Source organism: Arachis hypogaea, chromosome 18, assembly GCF_003086295.3.
Source record: "Arachis hypogaea cultivar Tifrunner chromosome 18, arahy.Tifrunner.gnm2.J5K5, whole genome shotgun sequence".
NCBI classification, from domain to species: domain Eukaryota; kingdom Viridiplantae; phylum Streptophyta; class Magnoliopsida; order Fabales; family Fabaceae; genus Arachis; species Arachis hypogaea.
Window position 1 is genome coordinate 42,516,095 of NC_092053.1, and position 7,251 is coordinate 42,523,345.

At 37.1% G+C, this 7,251-nt stretch overlaps 1 non-coding gene across 1 annotated transcript; it reads left to right on the forward strand.

Moving 5' to 3' along the window:
• The first annotated feature begins 1,288 nt into the window (after positions 1 to 1,288).
• On the forward strand, positions 1,289 to 1,392 carry LOC112774109 (small nucleolar RNA R71). The gene has a single exon (XR_003188614.1). It is a non-coding gene; the product is annotated as a small nucleolar RNA R71 (small nucleolar RNA).
• The last annotated feature ends 5,859 nt before the right edge of the window (positions 1,393 to 7,251 follow it).

Below are 7,251 nucleotides of genomic sequence, written 5' to 3' on the forward strand. Positions count from 1 at the left end.
ATTGTCTGCCATCTCTAGTGAGATTCTTGCAGCTTGCACATTAAGGATCCCTAGTTTCTCTATTACAGAGAGGGGCATGAGGTTTATACTTGACCCCAGGTCACACAGAGCCTTCTCAAAGGTCATTGTGCCTATGGTGCGAGGTATTGAGAACTTTTTGGGATCTGGTTTCTTCTGAGGTAATGTCTGCCTAGTCAAGTCATCCAGTTCTTTGGTGAGCAAGGGGGGTTCATCCTCCCAAGTCTCATTACCGAATAACTTGGCATATAGATTCATGATTGCTCCAAGGTACTTAGCAACTTGCTCTTCAGTAATATCTTCATCCTCTTCAGAGGAAGAATACTCATAAGAGCTCATGAATGGCAGAAGTAGGTTCAATGGAATCTCTATGGTCTCTGTATGAGCCTCAGATTCCCATGGTTCCTCAAAGAGAAATTTCTTTTCATTCAGAGGATGTCCCATGAGGTTTCTCTAACTGAGAATCACGTCCTCCTCACTCTCTCCAGGTTTGGCCATGTTGGTCATGGTTATGGCCTTGCACTCTCTCTTGGGATTTTCTTCTGTATTGCTTGGGAGAGTGCTAGGAGGAGTTTCAGTGATTCTCTTACTCAGATGACCCACTTGTGCCTCCAAATTTCTAATGGAGGATCTTGTTTCATTCATGAAACTTAGTGTGGTCTTAGATAGATCAGAGACTATTGTTGCTAAGCTAGAACGACTCTGCTTAGAGTGCTCTGTCTGTTGCTGAGAAGATGATGGAAAAGGTTTGTTATTGCTAAACCTATTTCTTCTACCATTATTGTTGTTGAAGCCTTGTTGAGGCTTCTATTGGTCCTTCCATGAGAGATTTGGATAATTTCTCCATGAAGGATTATAGGTGTTTTCATAGGGTTCTCCCATGTAATTCACCTCTTCCATTGTTGGGTTCTCAGGATCATAAGCTTCTTCTTCAGATGAAGCTTCTTTAGTACTTCCTGTTATTGCTTGCATTCCAGACAGACTCTAAGAAATCATATTGACCTGTTGAGTCAATATTTTATTTTGAGCCAATATGGCCTTCAGAGTGTCAATTTCAAGAACTCATTTCTTCTGAGTTGTCCCATTATTCCCAGGATTTCTTTCAGAAGTGTACATGAATTGGTTATTTACAACCATTTCAATGAGTTCCTGGGCTTCTTCAGGTGTCTTCTTCAGATGAAGAGATCCACCTGCAGAGTTGTCCAATGACATCTTGGACAGTTCAGACAGACCATCATAGAATATGCATATGATGCTCCATTCTAAAAGTATGCTAGAAGGACACCTTCTGATCAATTGCTTGTATCTTTCCCAAGCTTCATAGAGGGATTCGCCTTCCTTCTGTCTGAAGGTCTGGACTTCCACTCTAAGCTTACTCAATTTTTGATGTGGAAAGAACTTTGCCAAGAAGGCATTGACCAACTTTTCCCAAGAGTTCAGGCTTTCTTTAGGTTGTGAGTTCAACCATGTCCTAACTCTATCTCTTATAGCAAAAGGGAAGAGCATAAGTCTGTAGACCTCAGGGTCAACCCTATGGGTCCTAACAGTGTCACAGATTTGCAAGAATTCAGCTAAAAACTGATGAGGATCTTCTAATAGAAGTCTATGATACTTGCAGTTCTGCTGCATTAGAGAAACTAATTGAGGCTTAAGCTCAAAGTTGTTTGCTCCAATGGCAGGAATAGAGATGCTTCTCCCACAAAAGTCAGAAGAAGGTGCAATGAAGTCACCAAGCATCTTTCTTGCATTATTGGCATTGTTGTCATTTTTGGCTGCCATGTCTTCTTCTTTTTTGAAACTTTCTGTTAGGTCCTCTGCAGAGAGTTGTGCTTTAGCTTCTCTTAGCTTTCTCTTCAAGGTCCTTTCAGGTTCAGGATCAGCTTCAACAAGGATGCCTTTGTCTTTGCTCCTGCTCATATGAAAGAGAAGAGAACAAGAAAGTATAGAATCCTCTATGTCACAGTATAGAGATTCCTTGAGGTGTCAGAGGAAAAGAAGAATAGAAGGAGGAGGTAGAGAGTAGAATTCGAACTTATATATAGAGAGAGAGTCCGAATTGCTAATAGAGGAGGAGTGTTAGTCCTTAAATAGAAGGAGGTGAGAAAGGGGAAAATTTTTGAAAACAAATTTTTGAATAAAATAAAAAAAATTTAAAATTATTAAAAAGAATTTTGAAAAAGTGGTTGATGGTTTTCGAACATTAAAAGTGAGAAAGTAGTTAAGTGATTTTGAAAAAGATTTTGAAATTAGCAATAAAAAATATATGATTGAAAATTATTTTGAAAAAGATGTGATTGAGAAGATATGATTGAAAAACAATTTAACAAGATTTGATTTTAAAATTAATGACTTGGCTAACAAGAAATTTAAAAGATATGATTCTAAAATTCAAATATTGAACTTTTTTTTTAACAAGATAGTAACAACTTGAAATTTTTGAATCAAATCATTAATTGTTAGCAAGGATTTTCGAAAATAGTGAGAGAAAAATGGAAAAGATTTGATTTTGAAAAAGATATGATTGAAAAGATATGATTTGAAAAAGATTTGAATTAAAAACTAACTTACCTCCTTTGTATTGTCCTGGCGTTAAACGCCCAGAATGGTATCCATTCTGGCGTTTAACGCCCAAAATACTACCCTTTTGGGCATTTAACACCCAGCCAGGCACCCTAGCTGGTGTTTAAATGCCAGATTTCCTTCCTCACTGGGCGTTTTGAACGCCCAGCTTTTTCTCTGTAATTCCTCTGCTGTAGGTTCTGAATCTTCAATTCTCTGTATTATTGACTTGAAAAGACATAATTTTGACGAATTTTTTGAATTTTTAATAATGAGAAACAACAAAATGAAACTAATCATGGTAAATTAAGATCAAATAAACAATGCATGCAAGACGCCAAACTTAGAATTTTTCATATTAAAGACACTAACAAATTGAGAATGCACATGAGAAACAACAAAAAAAAACACAAAACAAGAGAATTTAAAGATGAGACCCAAGAAAATACTCAAGAACATCTTGAAGATCAATGAAGGACATAATGCATATATTCGAAAAATGCAAGGAAATTAAAGACATGCAATTGACACTAAACTTAAAAATTAACACTAAACTCAAACAAGAAACACAAAATCTTTTTGGTTTTTACGATTTTACTAAATATTTTTGTATTTTTCAAAAATTATTTGGAAAAAGAAAATAAGGAATTCAAAATTCTTAATGAGAATTCCAGGAATCATGCAATGTTAGTCTAAAACTCCGGTCCAGGAATTTGACATGGCTTACTAGCCAACCAAGCTTTCAGTGAAAGCTTCGGTCCAAAACACTAGACATGGCCAATGGCCAGCCAAGCTTTAGCAGATCAATACATTCAACAGCAGGATTGATAGAAATCAATAAGCTCTTGTGATGATAAGTTAAAACCTCGGTCCAAGAGATTAGACATAGCTTCACAGCCAGCCAGACTTCAACAGATCATCATGAAACTCTAGAATTCCTTCTTAATAATTTTGAAGAAAAATATATTATTTTTTTGAATTTTTTTCGAAATAAAAAAAATAAAAAGCTTAAACATAAAATAAAATTACCCAATCTAAGCAACAAGATGAACCGTCAATTGTCCAAACTCGAACAATCCCCGGCAACGGCGCCAAAAACTTGGTACACGAAATCGTGATCGCACCCTTTTCACACAACTCCGTGTAGCTGACTAGCAAGTGCACTGGGTCGTCCAAGTAATACCTTACGTGAGTAAGGGTCGATCCCACGGAGATTGTCGGCTTGAAGCAAGCTATGGTCATCTTGTAAGTCTCAGTCAGGCGGATTCAAATGGTTATGGAGATTTAATAATTAAAAGATAAATAAAACATAAAATAGGATAGAGATACTTATGCAATTCATTGGTAGGAATTTCAAATAAGTGTACGGAGATGCTTTGTTCCTCCAGAACCTCTGCTTTCCCATTGCCTTCATCCAATCATTCATACTCCTTTCTATGGCAAGCTGTATGTTGGGGGATCACCATTGTCAATGGCTACCGTCCGTCCTCTCAGTGAAAATGGTCCAAATGCGCTGTCACCGCACAGATAATCATCTGTCGGTCCTCACTCATGTTGGAATAGGATCCATTGATCCTTTTGCATCTGTCACTACGCCCAACACTCGCGAGATTGAAGCTCGTCACAGTCATCCCATCCCAGATCCTACTCGGAATACAACAAACAAGGTTTAGACTTTTCGGATCTCAAGAATTCTGCCAATTGATTCTAGCTTATTCCACGAAGACTTTGATCTCACGGAATGGAAGGCTCTGTTGTTAGGAGAGGCAACCATGCATCGTGAACCAGGAGGCCAAGAGATACACACTCAAGCTCTCGCAGATAGAACGGAGGTGGTTGTCAGGCACACGTTCATAAGGGAGGAGGACGATGAGTGTCATGTATCATCACATCCATCAGGTTGAAGTACGAGTAAATATCTTAGAACAAGAATAAGTGTGAATTGAATAGAAAAACAATAGTACTTCGCATTGATTTATGAGCAACAGCAGAGCTCCACACCTTAATCTATGAGGTGTAGAAACTCCACCATTGAAAATACATAAGAACAAGGTCTAGGCATGACCGTGAGTCCAGCCTCAAATGTCTAAAGACTAAACGTCCAAAAGATGAAAATACAATAGTAAAAGGTCCTATTTATAGAGAACTAGTAGCCTAGGGTTTACAGAAATGAGTAAATGATGCAAAAATCTACTTCTGGTGCCCACTTGGTGTGTGCTTGGGTTGAGCATTGAAGATTTTTCGTACTTGGGCTGTTCCCGGAGTTAAACGCCAGCTTTGGTGCCAGTTTGGGCGTTTAACTCCAATTCTGGTGCCAGTTTGGGCGTTTTACGCCAGAATTTTTATGCTGACTTGGAACGCTAGTTTGGGCCATCAAATCTCGTTCAAAGTATGGACTATTATATATTTATGGAAAGCCCAGGATGTCTACTTTCCAACGCATTTGAGAGCGTGCCAATAAGGGTTCTGTAGCTCCAGAAAATTCACTTCGAGTGCAGGGAGGTCAGAATCCAACAGCATCTGCAGTCCTTTTTCAGCCTCTGAATCAGATTTTTGCTCAGGTCCCTCAATTTCAACCAAAAAATACCTGAAATCACAAAAAAATACACAAACTCATAGTAAAGTCTAGAAATATGACTTTTAATTAAAAACTAATAAAAACATAAGAAAAATTAACTAAAACATACTAAAAACTACCTAAAAACAATGCCAAAAAGCGTATAAATTATCCGCTCATCATTGGTTTGAGTTGATAATTTGTTTTGTGAGGTTCACAAATTCCTGTAAGATGTCATTCACGATGCCATTAACCAAGTACTTGTGAGAGGATGATGTCATGACAGCTGATGGAGGAGGAATGCTTTCATCTTCTTCTTCTTTTATAACATTGTCATTGGCAACCTTATTTTCTTTTTTTTTTGATTGCTTGACTGCATCACCGCCCTTAAGAGATAAAATTTGGTTCTCTTGGATTTTATTATATAGATCAACACCAAAGTACTCAAAGATACAAGTCAAAAATATGCTATATGGTAAAGAAATATTTTTGTCACTTTTGATACAATTATACATATGGCGCATCATTAAATACGCAAAAGAAATTTCAGTTTTGTTGATGATTGCATAGAGAACTAAGGTGTTACAAAGAGTCACTCACTGATAATAACCACTTTGAGACATGAGAATATGGGTAATAATACAGTGTAGTTGGGTCTTGACAGGACCTAGGACTCGATGGTTGGGGGTGACACCATCCATGAGGGAAATATTTTCACATATGTTTACTAACATATCCTTGTGTGAAATACCTAGATTATTATCTCACTTTCCAAAAATGTAGCCATTGACGCCAGCATCATAATAACCAAGAGCTCCACCAATAAATCTTTTATTTAAATGAATTTCCAGACCTTTTACATATGAGTAAACAAATTCCTCATGATAGTACATATTAGCGTATAACTAAATCATGGTAAATAGATCTTCTGATGTTAAAGAGTTTTTTCTAATCCAAGTAAACAAAATTTTCAACAAAATCAATCCTTTTTTAGCCAGAGTATTTAAATCAATCACAAAAGTTGAACACAGGGGTCTTTTAGAATCATTGACTCTATGAAATTCAAAGTTCATGCTTGAAGAAAAATGAAGTGGATCATAGTAAGAATGAAGAAGGTTACCAAAATGGGATTTAAAACCTATAGGGTCAGGATTTGCAGGTTCTTTCACAGAGTTAAGGAAAGGTCTTCAGTTACCTTTTGAAGGACAACTAGACAGTGCAGAACATCCTTAAGGATGGGATGAGGAGCAAGGAGGTAGAGACATTGGAGGTTCTTCATCACCCATAGGTTTCTTTCCTTTTGCCCTAGAAGTTCTAGCTTTAGTTGGCGCCGAGGATGGACAATGAGAGGTGTTTTTGGTTTGTGTCATAGGTTCGGGAACAGGAGATGAGTGTGATGAAAAATGGGAGTAAATATAGATATGAGTGTGAGCTTGGCCCTTAGGAGGAGGATTTCATGGAGCACAATAGGTTCCTGTGCCTCTTCGAGTTGCAACCTTCTTTCTCATCTTCATGAAACCTAATGAATGCAGTTATAGGAGTGGTGGAGGTTGGAGAAGATGAGAAGTTTTCAAGAAGTAACTGCTATTAATGCTTTGAAAGTTTTTGAAAACACAAATAGTTATTTAAATAAAATAAAAGGGATTTTCAAAGATATTGATTTCGAAAGGATATGCAAGCAAGCAGTTTAAAAAGAGAAGTCAAGAATAAAATTTGAAAACCAGAATTTGATTTGACTCGTTGAGAAACCCTTAAAACAAATAATTTTTTATTTATGATCAAAACAAACAATGAGGCCCACATCATTGAATAGAACATCTTTCTTTTGGGCCCAATGGTGGTTTAAAGAAACGCAATGGTGTACCAAAGATTCATCTTTCACCCAAATTAAATAATTGTGCCAACACTCAGTCTGATATCCAGAAAACCTAGAAGGAGTCGTCATTTGTCCAGCTTTATCTCCTGTCGACCTGAGAGACAAAAATAACCAGAAAGCAACATCAAATTAATTCAGGAATTCAGATTCAACAATACCCAATGCTTTTCTCAGCTTGCAAAATCTATCTTCAGACAAAGGTTTAGTGAAAATGTCAGCAAGTTAATCCTTAGATTTTATA